Source organism: Labrus mixtus, chromosome 18 (assembly GCF_963584025.1).
Source record: "Labrus mixtus chromosome 18, fLabMix1.1, whole genome shotgun sequence".
Lineage (NCBI taxonomy): Eukaryota > Metazoa > Chordata > Actinopteri > Labriformes > Labridae > Labrus > Labrus mixtus.
This window is the reverse complement of record NC_083629.1, coordinates 3478886-3495469: the sequence shown is the minus strand read 5'-3', so window position 1 is coordinate 3495469 and position 16584 is coordinate 3478886. Positions and strand designations below refer to the sequence as shown.

The following is a 16584-nucleotide window of genomic DNA, read 5'->3' as shown; positions in this document are numbered from 1 at the left end:
AATGTCTCTTGAACAATAGTCTTTAATTCGTCCACAGTTTGGGGGATTCCAGATGGCAAGGAAAGTTTGCGAATGTCTCCTTTCAGTATGACACGAAGTCTGGCAGACATATTGAGTCTGTATAGTAAGGAAAAAGAGAATAAATCAAGTTACTGTTACATATTACAAAGAGAAAAATGAACTATTTCAAGATTTTAATGTTAAACAAAGCATTATGAATTGACCCAAAGCTAAAGAAAAATGTCACATTAATTAAATAGCTGACAACTAATGAATTAAGCATTGCATAATTACTTGTGTAACTTTGATCCATTACAATTTCATTAACTATCAAATTCATTCACAACCTTCTCTAAACAGGATTTCATTTTTTTAAAACACAGAGAAAATAGACTTTTGTAACTTTTAATGTATGGTGTTATACAAATGTATATACAAAATTCCCTCTGTTAAAATATTTAAATCTAATATGTCAAAATAATGAAACAAGAATTTCGAGCCAAGCATTTTCATTAAGTTCAAATTGGAAATTAAAACACACTTAGCACCCTGTTTGCATATTTCAACTGTCATTTTCAGAAAACCTGTGATAAAAATGTCTTACTGCAAGTTACCAGTTCTGTGGTCATATCTGTCAGCTTATAGTGCTTATAATGCTTATCAGTCAATCTGTTAGGTTAATGTTACTTTAGTGCCTCCCAATGAGGTTAGAGGCCTAGCATAAACAGTGATAGAAGAGAATATTTAAATCCTATTTTCAGCTAGATACAGATTCAAAACGTTAAGTATATGAAAACCGCTCAAATGTGCCCTATCATAAAAACATTTGGAATAACTTTGAAAAACTTTTCTACTTACCTTATTGACTTCTGCCCGCTCATTACCGTCTCTGTTTTGAATCACCGCAGGTCCGTTGGTGCTTGGGAACGCTGATGGCTTATGGGTATTGTAGTATTTGGTGTTTTGAAATACCGAAGGAAACACAGTAAAGATAACATAATCGTTTTATGTTGTGTGGATGAATTTAAAAAGATTGGCTCAAATTACTTAAATTATTCGTGTTCCGAAAAAAAATCACAATGTCTTGTATTTTGAACAAATGTTTTTGACTTAAATACTAGATATATTTGTGTAAAGATACTAACTTGAATTTTTATTGTTGATTTCACAGATTTAATTAAGTTAAATTTACTTCTCCTCAGAATCATTTTTCTCAGTGTATGCTGAGGTATTCTTTTCTAAGATTTCACTCGTTTATATACTTTCTGAATGTATGTACAGTAGACTGTTTTTCACATTCTGCATCTCTAAATCTTTGGTTGTTTTCGACTCTCAGCAGGAGGGAATAAATCCTGGAGGCAGCTGAATGCTGGAGGAAAGAGCACTTAGACTCAAAGAACGACTATATGCAGCTTTACACTGGTGTCAGAAGCAGTGTTGCAGCCGTCCTGCCAAATGATTGAATCACTCTTTAGCATTAGGCTACCTTCGCCTCTGGTTTTTCACCCTCAAATTCAGCCACCCCCACCTTGTGTGTCTGGTCTCCTGCCTTTCATGTTTTTTTTTAATTTTACACTACACACATTTCACTTCAACATTTTGACACTCATATTGTATTTCATTAGGTTAACATTACCGGGGGGTAAAACAGATGGACCGTGATCAGTTACTCATGACAACCACTAGCCACAGCCACTGGGTTAGGAACATTATTTCAACTTTGTGCGGCTCACTGCTGGCCCACACATGCACAAACCTCCCAATGAAATAGACTCCAGATGGCTGGTCCACCATGTGCCATCTAAACTGGAGTAAACATGCTCACACTCCTCCATGCTTAGACATCAAGGATGACATACTTTGTACTTCTAAACAGGCCACAGAACTTCTTAGCCCACTTGAACATCTTGAATGGAGAAATGGTGGCGTTAACAAGCTACAATTTAAACAACTTTAAAGCTGCTGAGGCTACTCTGTGTGTATATTGTTTGTTTAAGGGTGAATGATGAAGTGGGGATGTCCTCACCAATGTTTTTGTCCAATAAATGAAATATACTATAGGCGTATGTGAATCTACAATTGCATGTTGAACCTGTGGAGGGATTTTTGATATTTTTGATATGAGGCAGCAGCCATGTTTGTCTATGTAAAATGAGACTCCAGACTGTGGTGGATTTCATGACACATCACTAATAGACCTGAGAGTTAGGCCACAGCCTGAGATTTCAATCATTTTCTAAAATAAGTGAAAGCATCTGCTGTGCATAAGTACAGCCTTAGTGTCGCTAGCATGGCTGAAGGCTCTTAGCCTCGTTAATCTGTCCCTTGCCAAGTCCTCCAACCTCGTGGAAGAGAAATACTAAACTGCTAATCTACTTATAATTGAACTAGCAGGGACACCACTCAGGGAAGCTGACATGACAAAGTGAAAAGCCAAATGACAAGTAAAAAGGTTTTAAACATGTGGGAAAGGTATAATCACATTGACTAAACCTCAGGTAGTGTCTGCAGGAAAGTGAAATAACATTTGACAAATTACAGCTTCAAGGATTCAACAGTCAACAACTACTTTACACACAACCATCCAATCTAATTCAGCTCACATCCGCCGACCCACCTTGTAATATCCCCCTTGTGTGTTATCTAAAGCACTCCCAGCGTAATGACAAGTGTGCGTGTGTGTTTTCCAGCCTTGATGCTCTTTAAAAAGCACTAAAGGGATACAAGTGGCCGCAGATAGATACGGAGGGGAAAAACCACATGGACTGGGCTATGACAATGTGAGTGAATTTGATAAACCCTTTTCTCACAGGCACAAGAGCCACCCTTGCAGAAAATGTGATTACACTTCTTTGCAGGAGGTGCAGTGTTGGACTGTTGCATGGGTTCCGGGGTCTTGGCTTGTCATTGAGACCAAAGCGTGTTTTGTTTGACACGCATATGTCCGACAAGAGCATGTGGAAGGGGTGGTTTTTCGGTCCGTTTACTCCAACTGCTTTTTGAAGCTGAGCCGCTTGCTAATGACTCAATGATGCGTAATGTGGATGACACCATGTGTTGTCGGCTCTTTGGTGTAAACTGACTGAGTAAGTTGGATGGAATTGAAATGCAGAGTGAGTAAAAACCAAGCAGACTGTGGTCACAAAGTGGAGGTTTTTTTTTTAAAAGTATGAGCCAAAATTCAAAATGCCTTCCAGCTGCCAGCGGCTGTTGTTTGGAGGCTCGTGATGATACATTGCTGACCAGAAAAGACAAAAACAAATTGAATCACTTTCATTCCACTGGCAGAGTATAAGGCTGGAAATATTGAGTGGTCTGTGAAATCAAAGATTATCTTGATTCAAATGATGAAATTTCAGACTTTTGGTGAATTTATGATGGTATAAATGGCTTTATGTCATTGGAGAGGTTGTTGCCTTGCCACTGTACTTTACAATGAACCAAGTAAATTAGTCAGGCTTGTGTTTAGCAGCCCTGCCTCGCCTTTTCCATACACAGGTCTTCTATTGAAATACTAGTCTACCACGTTTGTCCAAATGTAAGGGGTTTCACTTGCCTTAAATTTCGGGTCTGGACTTTTAATTTGCTTATAAATGTTCACAACAATGGACAGAACCACTTATGGATAAAGTGAGTGAGCTGTCATGTAGAAGTACAGTTCCAGGGAGGGACATGGTGACAGTCCGAAACAAAGTAGCTCAAAAGAAGTAAACCAACACCGAGGTGGACATATAAAGTCAATTTTAAGAACATGGTTATCAATGAAGCAGATTCATTAAACAACTGTCAGGCAGCCAAGAAAACTTGTTTTCCATGTTCCTGATAACACATGCTTTATTTAATTTTGCATAAAAACATATATTTACAAATGTATTTATTTTGTCTGTTTTCTTTGTTAAGACCTGCAGACCTTTCTTGGTTCTTATAAAAGCTAGTTCCGAGCTGCTAAGGGAATCAAATGTAATATATTAAATGAAAACCCCCATATTATCAATCTGCTTGTTTTCTAATGAACCACTTACTGATTAGATGGATGCAGCATTTATAGGAAACGGGGATGAAGAGATTTTTAATTGAGAGACTTTTATCAACTGACTCGTGTTGTTGTAACAGCTTTATATATAATAGGCATATTTTTCAGGTCTATTATAAAAACCCAACAAAGAAACAAACATAGTGAAGCAGTTCTAATACAATTGATGAACTGTTCAATTGTGTACACACTGTGGGAGGGTTTGACCTCTATTGCACTCCTGCGAGGGGGTTTTTGTGGGGCAACCAAGGGTTGTGCCCGACACAAACGGAGCAAACTGTGAGCTTAAATCCTCAGGAAGATGCTCTAAGCTAAGCCATTCATTCTCAAACTGGTAGTATGAGAACCACTGGTGGTATGCAGGATCCCTCTGGTGGTACACTGGGAGTCTCTTATATGGGAGTCTTTGATTTTTAAATTTTTTAAATAAAGATGTACTCATTTAATGGTTGACAAGCAAAGCTGTGATAGCAAAGCATAGAAAGCAAATATGACTTTGTTGTTAGCATTTGTGGCTCCAGACGGGAAATATTAGTAAGTAAAGTGCGGCGGATACGTCGAGCAGCACAGCAGAATCTGAAGTCAACGACATATGACTGGAGTCACATCCAGTTTGGATCCAATGCGTGGTGTGTGGTCAAAAATAAACTGTATATACTATACTGTATTTCACTGTTGGCCACAATGGTGGTAAATGGAGAGCCAAATATTTGAGGTGGTGATACATGTACTCATTGTGAAAAGTTTGAGAATCGCTGCTTTTAAGGTGGATTGTATTTTTTGATTAGGCAAGACCAGAAGGTGAACTGTGTCTGTCATGAAGATAAGACTTTAGTCAGGTACGTTGAAGCGTGATATTACTGTAGGGTGAGCAGGGCAGAGAACTAAACATTACATGCTCAAGTTGAGGATATTTCTGTAGATTTTCTTATTTTTGCTTAATGTCTTTATTCCTTGTTTTCTTATATCTTAATATATTTCATATATATATTTTTGCTCAGATGATATGTATTTGAATTCCCTTGACGTTGTACATGTTCTGTTTTTAATTCTTTAAAGGCCATCTAATTGCTTTACGTACAGTAGGTGCTCTATAAATAGACTGGCCTTGTCTAAATTCCCCCAGACTTTTCTGTTAGCTTGAATTAGCACCGCAGCAGGTAATTGCTTGAAGCGGTTTCTCTAATTAGGATTAGAATGAAGGCAGCTAATGACAGAGGATCAATACTATGTTATTTGGATTCTCTGGCTACTTAAAAGCTCAGAATTAACGATTTTATTAATGGATGCAAAGCTCAGGTGATCAGGATCAACCCATCATCTCAGATAACATGCTCTGAATATTTACAGCGTGGAAAGGTTTGAGTAAAGTTTCCATCCCAGGTTTGCATGCAGTGTTGGGTATAGTGTTAAAACTGCAATTGACAGGCAAAGCCCAGCCAGGGACCTGCTAAAAAAAAGGAGGCTTAGATTGTTCTTCTGCAGGGTCCCCCATGGTCGACAGAAAAGTATTGATGAGCGAGATCTGCCCCAGAAATCAAAGCACTGCTTGGGCTGTCTGCAAGTCTTTCACTCATCAGACTGAATCCTCTGAGAGCTTGCGAGGGAAGAGCGAGCGGGGAAGACAATGAATCTGAACCGAGAGAACGAGGTGTGTCATGAGGCCTCCGGAGAGAGAGGTTTGGAGGAGAGCGGGGTGCGAGTGTGTGTGTGAAACAGAGTCTGTCAAAGGCTAGATCATGTCGTTCTTGCGTGGGAGGGCAAAGCTACAAGAGAAAGCTGTAACATAAGCACCTCAAAGGTTTGAGCACTGAGTGGAAGATACAGCTGTTTATCACCATTGGTTAAAGAAAAGAAGAGAATCCTGTCATTCATTTTTTTTTTTACCGTGGAATACAACAGGGATGCGTCTCCAGACAACAATAAATCCTCACCTTCATTTATCAGAGCAGAAGACGCCATTTTTACCCACTCCCACACATACATATTCACTAAGCACACAAATAATAGAGCTTCCAGAGTGTGTGTTCAGAAAGGCGAACAGATTGTCGTGAGGAGTGGCCTCAAAAAGAAGAGAAAAGAGACAAATAATGTGCCTTCAGTCATCATCGCTGAGATTATAATGTCACTTGGGAGCCGGGGCCCTGCGAAACCCCCCCCCCGCTGTGCTTTATTTCAATAACTTTCCACAAACCAATCTAATCTCCTCCTTCTTCCTACACGGTGCTTTAAGAAGATTTTGATGGGCTTTTGTTTGAGAAGCAGATTATTCCTTATAAATCCTAATAGCGTTTCCTGAATTGTATCATAGCTTTGTGAGCATGATTGGTTCACAGCAACATGCATTATGTAAGAAGCATTTTCCTTCTTTAGGATGCACCTCAGACAGCATTCTGTCAGCATGTGTCATAATCCAGGGGTGAACATGTGAATTCAGAGATCACAGAGGTCAAAGCATAGACTGTAAATATTAATGTTTGAAGCCTGAATGACATCAGCCATCTGTTACAACAGGGGGCTCATCCGCAGCAGCCACCATGCTGGAAATGCTGTCTTAACCTAACCTTCAGTCAACTTAACGACAGGCCGAGAGCTGGAGCTGAGGCGGGTTTAAAGCCTCCTGACAAACCGTTACATCGCGCCCACCTGTCAATCATGTCAGCTACACGCCTAACTATGGATAACATGTATCGTTTTCAAAATCAAAACGGAGCTGTTTTTAAAAAATTCACAGTCAGTTCAGTATGTGCCAGTGATGACAATAACTTATCAGACCTATTTTGTTTTTTGTACCAGGCTGTAAACATGTTTATTAATGCTGTAAAAACTGCTTTTTCGCCTGTTGTGTGTTTGTGACCTCTGGTGTTCCTGGAGCCAGCCTCTAGCGGACGAACTGCAGGATTTTGAACTTCCGCATTGGCTTCATTTTTCAAGACCGGGGGTTGACAAACATGCAAACCTGCAGAGGGATTTCTCATGTAGGCCACTTTAATGCATGCACAGGCGACCATATAAAAGTACTACAGTGCATGTGACCTCCCATGATCTTCTCTTTGAATTCCCTATGCCTCTATTACACCATAATAGTCTGACAATAAAGAAGATGAAATAACAGCTTTCTTTTCTCTTTTCCTCCTGCAGGCTGCATTTCCATCGTGCTCTTTGAGAGTGAATGTGTGGCCTTGAGGTGTTTCCGAGGGACCATATGGCACAATACCACATGATATAGGTGAGCCTTTCTTTTTTTTGTACCAATTGTATGTATAACATAGAAATAGTGTAAGGCCTGAAATAACCCTTCAAATCCTTCACCTTTCTTATCAATACCCTACAAAAGCAACCTTTGGCCTTGGCAAGATATGCTCTCTTCAGAGGATGTTTTAACATGATGAAAGTGACAGAAAGCTAAAGGGGGGATGTGATGAATGTAAGCCTTTGACGCCAGATTTGAGGATTTGGTTGGTGAACATTCCTTGTACTTTTTTTTAATCTTTAACCCAGAAGTGATGATTTGTATCTGGAAAATGGCACATTACTGTATAAAGTGTTAGCTTGAATGACTAGCTCTGCAACTTTTTTTTTGTTCTTGAGACTGGTCCTTGCTACATTTGGAGATCCAGCATTCCAGCAAAAATGAGCAACCTCTAACAATGGTGAAATTTAGAATTCTGTGAAGATATGCTGCTTTATCGTCTCTTTTGCATTAAAACAGTAACATAGACTAAAGAAATGAACGTGTTGCACTGAGCAGGTTTTTAAAATAAGGAATTGAGACTATAAACTGATTAGGAAAATATTGAATGAGTTAAGAAATCATCATTTTCTGGTACGCATACATAGAACGTATTTCAGTAGAGCTGTATGACTCGTCTTTGTAAACAGCTGTACAATGTCCTCAATGCTTTGGAGGGCGCTTTACAAAGTGTAGAACAATAACTCAGATGAAGTCATCAGAGAAGTGGGGCCAAGGGCAACTATAGCAGCAGAGAATAAAGTTGACCTGAGTGCCAAACATTGTTGTCACAGGAGCTTTCATATAGATTGTTTGTGTATCTAGTGCATGTGTAAGTACATGGAAAATTACAGAAAAGGGACATTTTTATCTCAACAAAAAAGGAAGAACTTTCCCCCACAGCAATTTAAAAATGTCCAGTCCATGTTGGCTTGTTAGTTCAAATATGTTATGGAATACACTGGCGACCAGTCCAGGGTGTACCCCACCTCTCGCCCAATCAGAGCTGGAATCAGCCCCCCACGACCCGTAACAAGAAAAAGCGGTATAGATAATGAATGGATGGATGGATGGATGGATGGAGTATTTTTACAGCTGCTGCTTAACTAATATTAGATTGGAAACCAGAGTAAACTGTAGATGTAAAACATCCAACAACTGTTTTCTCCTAATATTCATGCTATGTTTTGCTAAATTTAGCGTAACACCGTGTCCTAACAGCATGTGAGCGTTATATATTGTGACACATCATGCATGATGCGTGCTGGCAGTCCACACTGCATTTGTTAAATATTGAATTCTCTGCTCTGTGAATTTCAGTATCCCCCCTTGCAAAGAGTATAACATAGTGCTTTTGTACTGAAGGTGGACAAACTGAAGTGTGTTGCTTTCTATTAAGGAGCTGTTGACTCAAATCACAACACAGAGGCTCGTCAGTAAACGGCTCGCAGTGAGCGGAAAAAACGTTTTTCTCCGGCGCTAACACAAGTCAAAAGTCAACATTTTAATCCTGGATGTGGATGTTATCAATGCACCTCTGTCTCCTCTTTGTACAACAAGCTAACAAGCTCTGCTGCGTGAGAAAAGCGAGTGTCAGTGCCGTGTAGAGCCCCCTCCTTCCTCGTTCCTAGTCCGTCTACGTGAGCGACAGAGAGGAAAACAAAACAGGGCATCAGGGTATAAAGGGCGTGCGTCATCGCGCCGCGTCGCACGTAGGCGAGGACACACCAACAGGAAACAATAGTATCAGGGTGATGCTGTTAGGACATGCTGTAACATACCGTGTCCCCTAACTTCTTCTTTAACAGACAATCTGTAAGTTGAAACTTTATGGCATTTTACTCCTCATCTAAAACTGTATTATTATCATTATAGACCATCAATGATAAATAATAATTGTATTATTATATCATCCATAAAACTGAGACTATACACCAGATCAGAAATGCTAGTCATTGGGTCCCTTAAGATCAACAAATTGGAAGATTGGTTTCAAGTGTTAGCTTAGATAAGGAACATGTTCCTCTCCAAATTAACTTATAATGGATTAAAACAAGTTCAGAATCAGAATCAGAATCAGATTTATTGTCCAGGTATGCTTACACACAGAAGGAATTTAACTTTGGTGAACTGTGCTCTCTTATGTACAGGTACAACATTAAAAATCAACAATAAACATAATAAGAAAAGACTAATATTTACATGACTAAATATGAAACAGTGCAGTGGTGAATAGTGCAAAAGATGCTGAAGTAACATGATAATAGTAAAATGCAGTTATGTGACAGATAGGTCAATTAAGATTTCAATTTCAAGTTCAATGATTTAAAAGGTGAGCTTGTGTTGATGATGAAGATGATAATGGTCCTAATGGTGACACTGATTTTTTTTTTTTTTTAAGCGGGTGTCAGTTATGAACTTCAGTAAAAAAGCTGTCCGATATTTTTGATGTATCCTTTGAATCTCCTGTATCAGACACATTTAACAAAGTGATTAAAAAGAGTGCTTCATCATTTCATGCCTCCTCTATTAGGATGTTTATGAAGGTCATGCAGGAGAAAAAACTAACAGATATGAGCAAATAAATGTGCCGTTTGATATATTTTCTAACTTGAGACAACCAATCTGATCCTATTTTTATGACGCCTCAGTCTTTGTTAACCCTGTACTGACGCAAAACGACTCCCAAACTCAGACTCGGGAGACTTATTTTGATTCAAAGTGTCTCGCTAAGAGCGGGCAGTACTTAAACGAGAGTGAAGTGGTGTCTGACTATTGTTGGCACACAGCTACACAGAGGAATGAGGATCATAAGAGGTGACGAGGAATAGAATCAAACATGTGTTACGCATGAAGCCAAAGCCGTTTCCTGAGTTAAATATTTTCTTACACTATAATGCGGGCTTGGATTGGATGTATGAAGTGCATCATGTTATGTTAATATAAAGTGCAGAGGGGTTAAAAGAGAAGGCCTCTTGATTCATGACTCACTTTTCTTCTTTTTTTTGACGTGGAAGGCGTGAATGTGTCACATATTTTCATTAACATCTGGACCCTGCTGGAAGAATGAAATCGAGGCTGGGAATAGAAAACATCGTCAGGTACAAGATGTATTTTTAGAACTCAAATATGCAGAAGCTTAATAAATCATTCCTGGCGTACAATAAGCAGATCCGACATGTTCAGACTCAATAAAGAAGTAGCGTTCCTCTGAGGAATATCTCGGGAAATCCATCATGCATTGTCTCAATTAGCTTCCCCCCCTTCAGCCTGTGATTCTGCAAGTCTGATGTCTTAATGAAAACACATTGCACATATAGTGGAGATGTTCACTTTCAGATTACTGGGAATACTAAGTCTGACAGGAGCCTATAGGAGAATCTAAATCAGGGGTTCTCAACTCCTCTAGCCTAAGAATCCACCACCAACTCCTCACACCCACATTTCTGGTATTTTTCAACCAATCAGATTTATTTTAAGTAAAAGAATTGTGGAGTTTGGACCTCAGTCAGTACAAAACATGTGAGAGAAGCAAGAAACTGAACAAAACAAACATGTTTAAAAACGCTTCACATACTTTTTTTTACACAAGCTTTATTCCAGGCACACATTCGCGACCCACCTCTGGGTCCTGACCCACCAGTTGAGAACCCCTGATCTAAATACTAGGCTCCATGTGCTTAATACAGATAGTTTGGTAGATCGCAGGAGAAAATGTAAATTCAAGATCAATTCTTTCAGAAGAACAAAATAAAACTAATTAATGAAATTAAAATACAGCACTTTAGGTTTAAATTCATACAGCACAATTACAATAAAACAGAGGCTATATATCTTGCAACTTTTAGTTATATGAAGTTTAGAATCTCTTCTGTACAATGAAGATAATTACTGTGTGTTTGACTTCTTTTAAGTCCTCGGCCTGGATGAGGAGGGACTGGGTGATTTGTGTTTGAGGTGGCAAATTAATGTAACTATCTTGGGTTTTACAATCATAATCAATATTTTTTTGTCAGATAATTGATCAAATAACAATGTGTAATGTATGCTGTGTCACTCATATTATATGATTCCTACAGAATGATTACCTTACTTTGCAGTTATCTTCTCTACTTTCATTGTTTTGATTTTATGGCCGGCAGTTTTGCTGTCTCCACTCATAGCTCTCATCAGTAACAGGCAGCTGTTGTCATCAACAAAGCAATATGCGATTCTACACAACCTGCTCAATACCAAACAGTAGAAAGAGGAAGTTAGCAGCTTGCTACAGACGAGGGAGTAGTGAACTGTCAGGTGAAACATGACTTGTGCTCTATTTAATCCCCCTCTGTCCCTCCTAAAAGTGCTCCTCAGCTACTCCCTCACAATTTTGAATCATAAGCTGTATTAAGCTTTGCTCCTGACTTGCCCCTATCTGCAGATTTGAACAGAGACATTTTGGTTTGTGTGTATTCAACAGGACCTGATTTCTGTGTCTAACTGAGCACAAGTTCAGCTGGACACCAGCCAAATGTGTCTGAGCTGTCCATTGCAGGTTGTCACAGAGTCTGCAGCGCTCTTGAAAAAGACCCGTGTTGACCAATCAGCATGTACTTGAGCAATGAAATCAATCACTTTCACCTTGTTTGAGGTGTTGTTGCACTGGTACTTATGGACAGTGATCTGCATTGTTTCCACATTTGAACATAAATGAACAATTGGTAGCCTAAAGGTGAGTAAATGCTATTTGACTTTGAGTAAGGTTGTTTGGACAATTGTTTAGATTCTAACCTTTAACAGATTTCTGATTAAACTTTGCTAAAATTCTGTCCAAATCTACAAACTATACCTACCCAAACAGGAAGAGATGTCTAATGTGTGTCTTGTTAATTAGCTTAACAAAAGCTATAACAAAACTACCGATCCAGAATATTGAAAAAAGGTCCTGTCACACAGTTAGTGTTAACACGGCGTCAGCTGCCTCGTCTATGTGCAAGAAGAGCAAGGCAGGTGTGATGAAAGGGAGGAGGGGAGGGTGTCGGTGGGGGCTGATCAGGAAATTGTGGAGGGAAATCTAATTTATTTTTCATACGCTGCTGAGATGGAATGTCATATATCATGCTATGCAACAATTTTGTGCCAGTGCCCGGGCTCACAAAAGATGAAAGAATAGTGATCAAAAGATACACAGAGAGAGAGAGAGAAGTCAGCTGCTGGATACGGGATCTTCTGCCACTGAGAACAATATAAACTGTGTTGAAGCACTCATTCAGCATACTGTCACTGTTGGTTTTCACTGTGGATCAATTCACCTCGAACGTTTTACATGGGAGGAAACGAGAATGAACTTTGGCCACAAAAGAAAATCAGCGAAAGGATTCAAGTGTGTCCATTCATTTATAAATCTGAGTGCAGATATTCAGAAACAAAATATCTCATTTGTGCAACTTCACAATGCTCAACATTAATTACCTTAATTCAACTGAGTTATAAAGATGCTTTGTGACTATATGTGTAAATTAGCATCTGTCTCCTTTGTAACCATATCAACTCAATGGGGGGGTATACTTAAATATCAAGAGTCACGTCTTAATTGTACTTCCCCCTAGAAGCCAGAAGAATCAGTTATCTCAGGTTAAACAGAGTCTAAACATCCAGTGTTGAAGCCAATGCAGAAGTGCAAAAATAAAAAATCTGCAGTTCCTTAAGTGTCCACTTGAGGCGGGCTGCAAAAGCCTCAGCTGTCCCAACAACATCCATGTTAAAATGCACATCATGACAGCATGAATAAACATGTTGTAATACAATGGTACAAATCATTGGTCTGAATCGCTCCTGTCTTTATTGGTAAACACTATATATGGACTTTAATATAACTCAATGTCATTCTATTGAGGATAAAATGTATTCTTAAATGTGCATTATTAGGTGTGTGGTAAATGGACTTGAGCTTGTAAAGCGCTTTTCTAGTCTTCTGACTTCTCAAAGCGCTTTTACACCACAGGTCACACATGCACATTCACACACTGATGAAGTGACCATCAGAAGTAACTAATCCCATTCATACGCTGCTAACAAAGCATCGGGAGCAAGTTAAGGTTAAGTGTCTGGGGATCGAACCTCTAACCTTCCAGTTGAGAGACGAGTGACTCTACCAACTGAGCCACAGCCGCCCCTTTGAAGACTAAATGGGGTTGTTGCATACCATCAGAATCGTGCCTTTCAGCAGGTTTTTTTTTTTAAGTCTGACCATGGACACAGCTTGCAGTCGAATAAAAATAACTTGGAATCATTTTAAATGTTATCATACTTCTTTGAAGTAATTTTCTTTTTAGAAATCTCAACTTAGTCCAAATTTTAAATGAACCCTGACTACTAAAGTAGACCTATGTCTTTATGTTCATTCTTCTTGCTCTGGCAATAGTTTTATTTTCTGACAGATTGACAATCTGAGTAATGTTGAAGGCAATAAAGTAGCCCATATTAATAATGTGTGTGAGGAGGCAAAAACAAGTGTTACCCCCACGTGCAGCCCTCATCAATTTAGCTTGTATCCATCTTCATGCAGGAGACAAGTGCTGTGTGTCTTAACAGAGTGTTATATTTCAATGATTATGTATCTACTGCACTGCATTGTATACTGCAGGGGGGGGGGGGGGGGGATATATACCCGTTAGTCAATTAATCTAGTACTCAGTAGATACACGTTACCTGCCAGTGGGGTTGGATTTATCTCATTCTGCATGCAAATTAACTTCTCTTGTTTGAAGATAAAAGACACACACCCACTAGCAGATTACATAAGGGGGGGGGGGGGAATCTGGGAAATTTCAGAACAAATGGGCTGCTTTAAAAAAAAGACATACAGTCGTGAATATGCTGTAAACCTCTGCATGAAGCCTGATATCTTCTTAGGAAATCATAATGCGGAACACGGTGCAGATCAGAACATTTTTCATGGCGCCAGTGAAGTAGAAAGAGCTTCTGAGTCTGGTATGGATCCTGTAATTGGTTGATCCCTGGTGTGTAACAATAGGCTGAGAATTCTCTAAACCTAGAGCAGAAAAGAAAAAAGGTTGGGAAGATGACATGTTGATGCAGCCCAAGACCAATGACACGCTGGATGAATAAAGAAATAACTCAAAACAGTATATGAGACTGAAAGCTCGGACTTCTCCTTTGTGTTAAAATGAGTCGTGATGCTTTGTGAATCTTTTCATCTCGTTAAGCAGTGGTCCATATTGTGTGTGAGTTTACAGTATGCACTAAGAAAGAGAGGTAGAGGGGATACAATCCTGTTACAGCGTCTGAAATAGGGTTAAACCATATTGGAAAAACTGAAAGTGCAATATTTTTTTTCTTTTTGCAATATATATTACATTTAACAAAGAAGAAGAGGGACATTTTTACCAGATAAATGCAGTGTCTGCAACATCTCTTCAAATTCCAAACAAGCAATAACACTATTTATATTTTGGGTCTTTAAGTCAGTATTCGATTTCAAATCTAAACCCCCTCATACTTTCATCACACTCTGGGTTCAACCCTCTGATAGCGACTCTGACAAACACACACACACACGGAGTAGAAGGAAGGAAGCTGGTGAGAGAAGAGGTGAAGTGTTACGTTTCTTCATAAACTTTACAAATAAGCGTGTTGCTTGCAATTGTTTTACTAATATATCATCAACCATTTCTAACAATATATTTTTTTTAAGGTTTATTTTTGGGCTTTGATGAATTCTAAATGGTTAGAGTCAGAAACTGAGGACAGAGAAAGAGAGCTCGAGAGTGCAGATTGATATGAGGGAAAAGAGCTGCAGGTCCGATTTGAACCCAGACCGCCCTTTTAGAGGACTGTAGCCTTTGTACATGAAGCATGCGTACTAACCTCTTGGCTATCAGTGCCCCATATGTTCAAAATTAAAGTCCAGTCAACATGGTAAATGGTAAATTGACTTGAGCTTGTATAACGCTTTTCTAGTCTCCTACTCAGAGCGTTTTTACACCACAGGTCACACCTACACATTCACACACTGATGGCAGAGGTTGCTATGTAAAGTGACCATCAGAAGTAACTAATCCAATCCATACGCATTCATATGCCACCGACAAAGCAGCGTGAACAATTTGGGGTTAAGGGTCTTGCCCAAGGACATATTGCTGCAGGAGCTGGGGATAAAACCCTTGACATTCCGGTTGAGAGACGACGACTCTACCCACTGAGCACAGCCGCCCCCTAACATGACCAGCCCCGTGATTGTAACTTCTAATTAAATGGAAAATCTCCATCTGGAGCTTCCTATGACTCGCACAACACTTCTCCATGTGTGCTGCAGTTGTAGCTGCTAAAATTGAACAATCCACAGCACATCTGCGCTGCTAACGAGCTCTACAGTATATGAGGCAACAGCATTCACCAGCACTGGAAGAGGTGTGGCTTATAGCAGGAATATACTTGTTTCAAATCTGTAAATAAAGTGTCTGCCCCGAGCTTCATGTGTATATGTATCTGTGACGGCACAGCATCACCTGTAGCCTGAACATTTTACATGCAGGGACACGCAGATTCTGCTTGAACAGCGGTCAGTTCTCTGACTTCTGATTACATTTATTGGACATTAGTGATGGAAACATGAAAACTGGCGGTTTTGATTTGCATCAAACAACACACATGACATACTTCATGTATCATTCAGCACTAGTCTGAAAGCAACACATAAAAGGGAGAACAACTGAAGTATGGGAAGCATACAACTCTGATGTGTGTCTTTATATTAAAATTCACAGCCATCTCCACAATATCGTTGCAGCTTTTAATGCTTCTGGTGAATCTCCCAAAAATCTAATGACTGTAATAAAATAGAAACAACATCGAATTATATCTAAAAGGTGGTTTGGTTTGTTTGTGGTTGATGGAACACTAATGAGGTGGAAAATGTCCCTTTTGGTGAGACCATCTCTCTTTTAATCACTTTCACTGCATGGATCTCAAATAGACTGGACCAGTCACAGACAAATCCACTGAAGCAGACTGAAGTCAATTAAAAAAAAAAAAAAGTTTTTCCCAGTTGATGGGAGAAGTCAAACAAATTCAATGTTTTTTTTTTTTTTTGTTTTCTTCTTTGTTATATTTTCCTAAAACCAGACGAGGAAGACTTAATTAACTCAATATGGCTGCAGTGCTAAGCAATAGCTAATATAAGCTTCATAAGCTGCACTAAAGAGTTAAAACAGTCTTAAAGTTCACATATAAAATCTCCTTTTCAATAACTTTAAATAAGTCTCAGAGCTCCCCAAAACATGTCTGTGAAGTTTATTGTTCTATATCTACTCTGATC

At 39.2% G+C, this 16584-nt stretch overlaps 1 protein-coding gene and 1 long non-coding RNA gene across 2 annotated transcripts in view; one reads left to right on the top strand and one right to left on the bottom strand.

Moving 5' to 3' along the window:
- LOC132993047 (uncharacterized) overlaps nt 1-16584 on the bottom strand; it is a 329764-nt gene that overhangs the window by 249994 nt on the left and 63186 nt on the right. The window lies entirely within an intron of this gene.
- Nucleotides 1-16584, top strand: part of LOC132993397 (leucine-rich repeat and fibronectin type-III domain-containing protein 2) — a 154571-nt gene that overhangs the window by 101215 nt on the left and 36772 nt on the right. The window contains exon 4 of the mRNA XM_061063221.1: nt 7175-7262. The gene's annotated coding sequence lies outside the window, so the exon portion shown is untranslated. The remainder of the gene's footprint in view (nt 1-7174; nt 7263-16584) is intronic.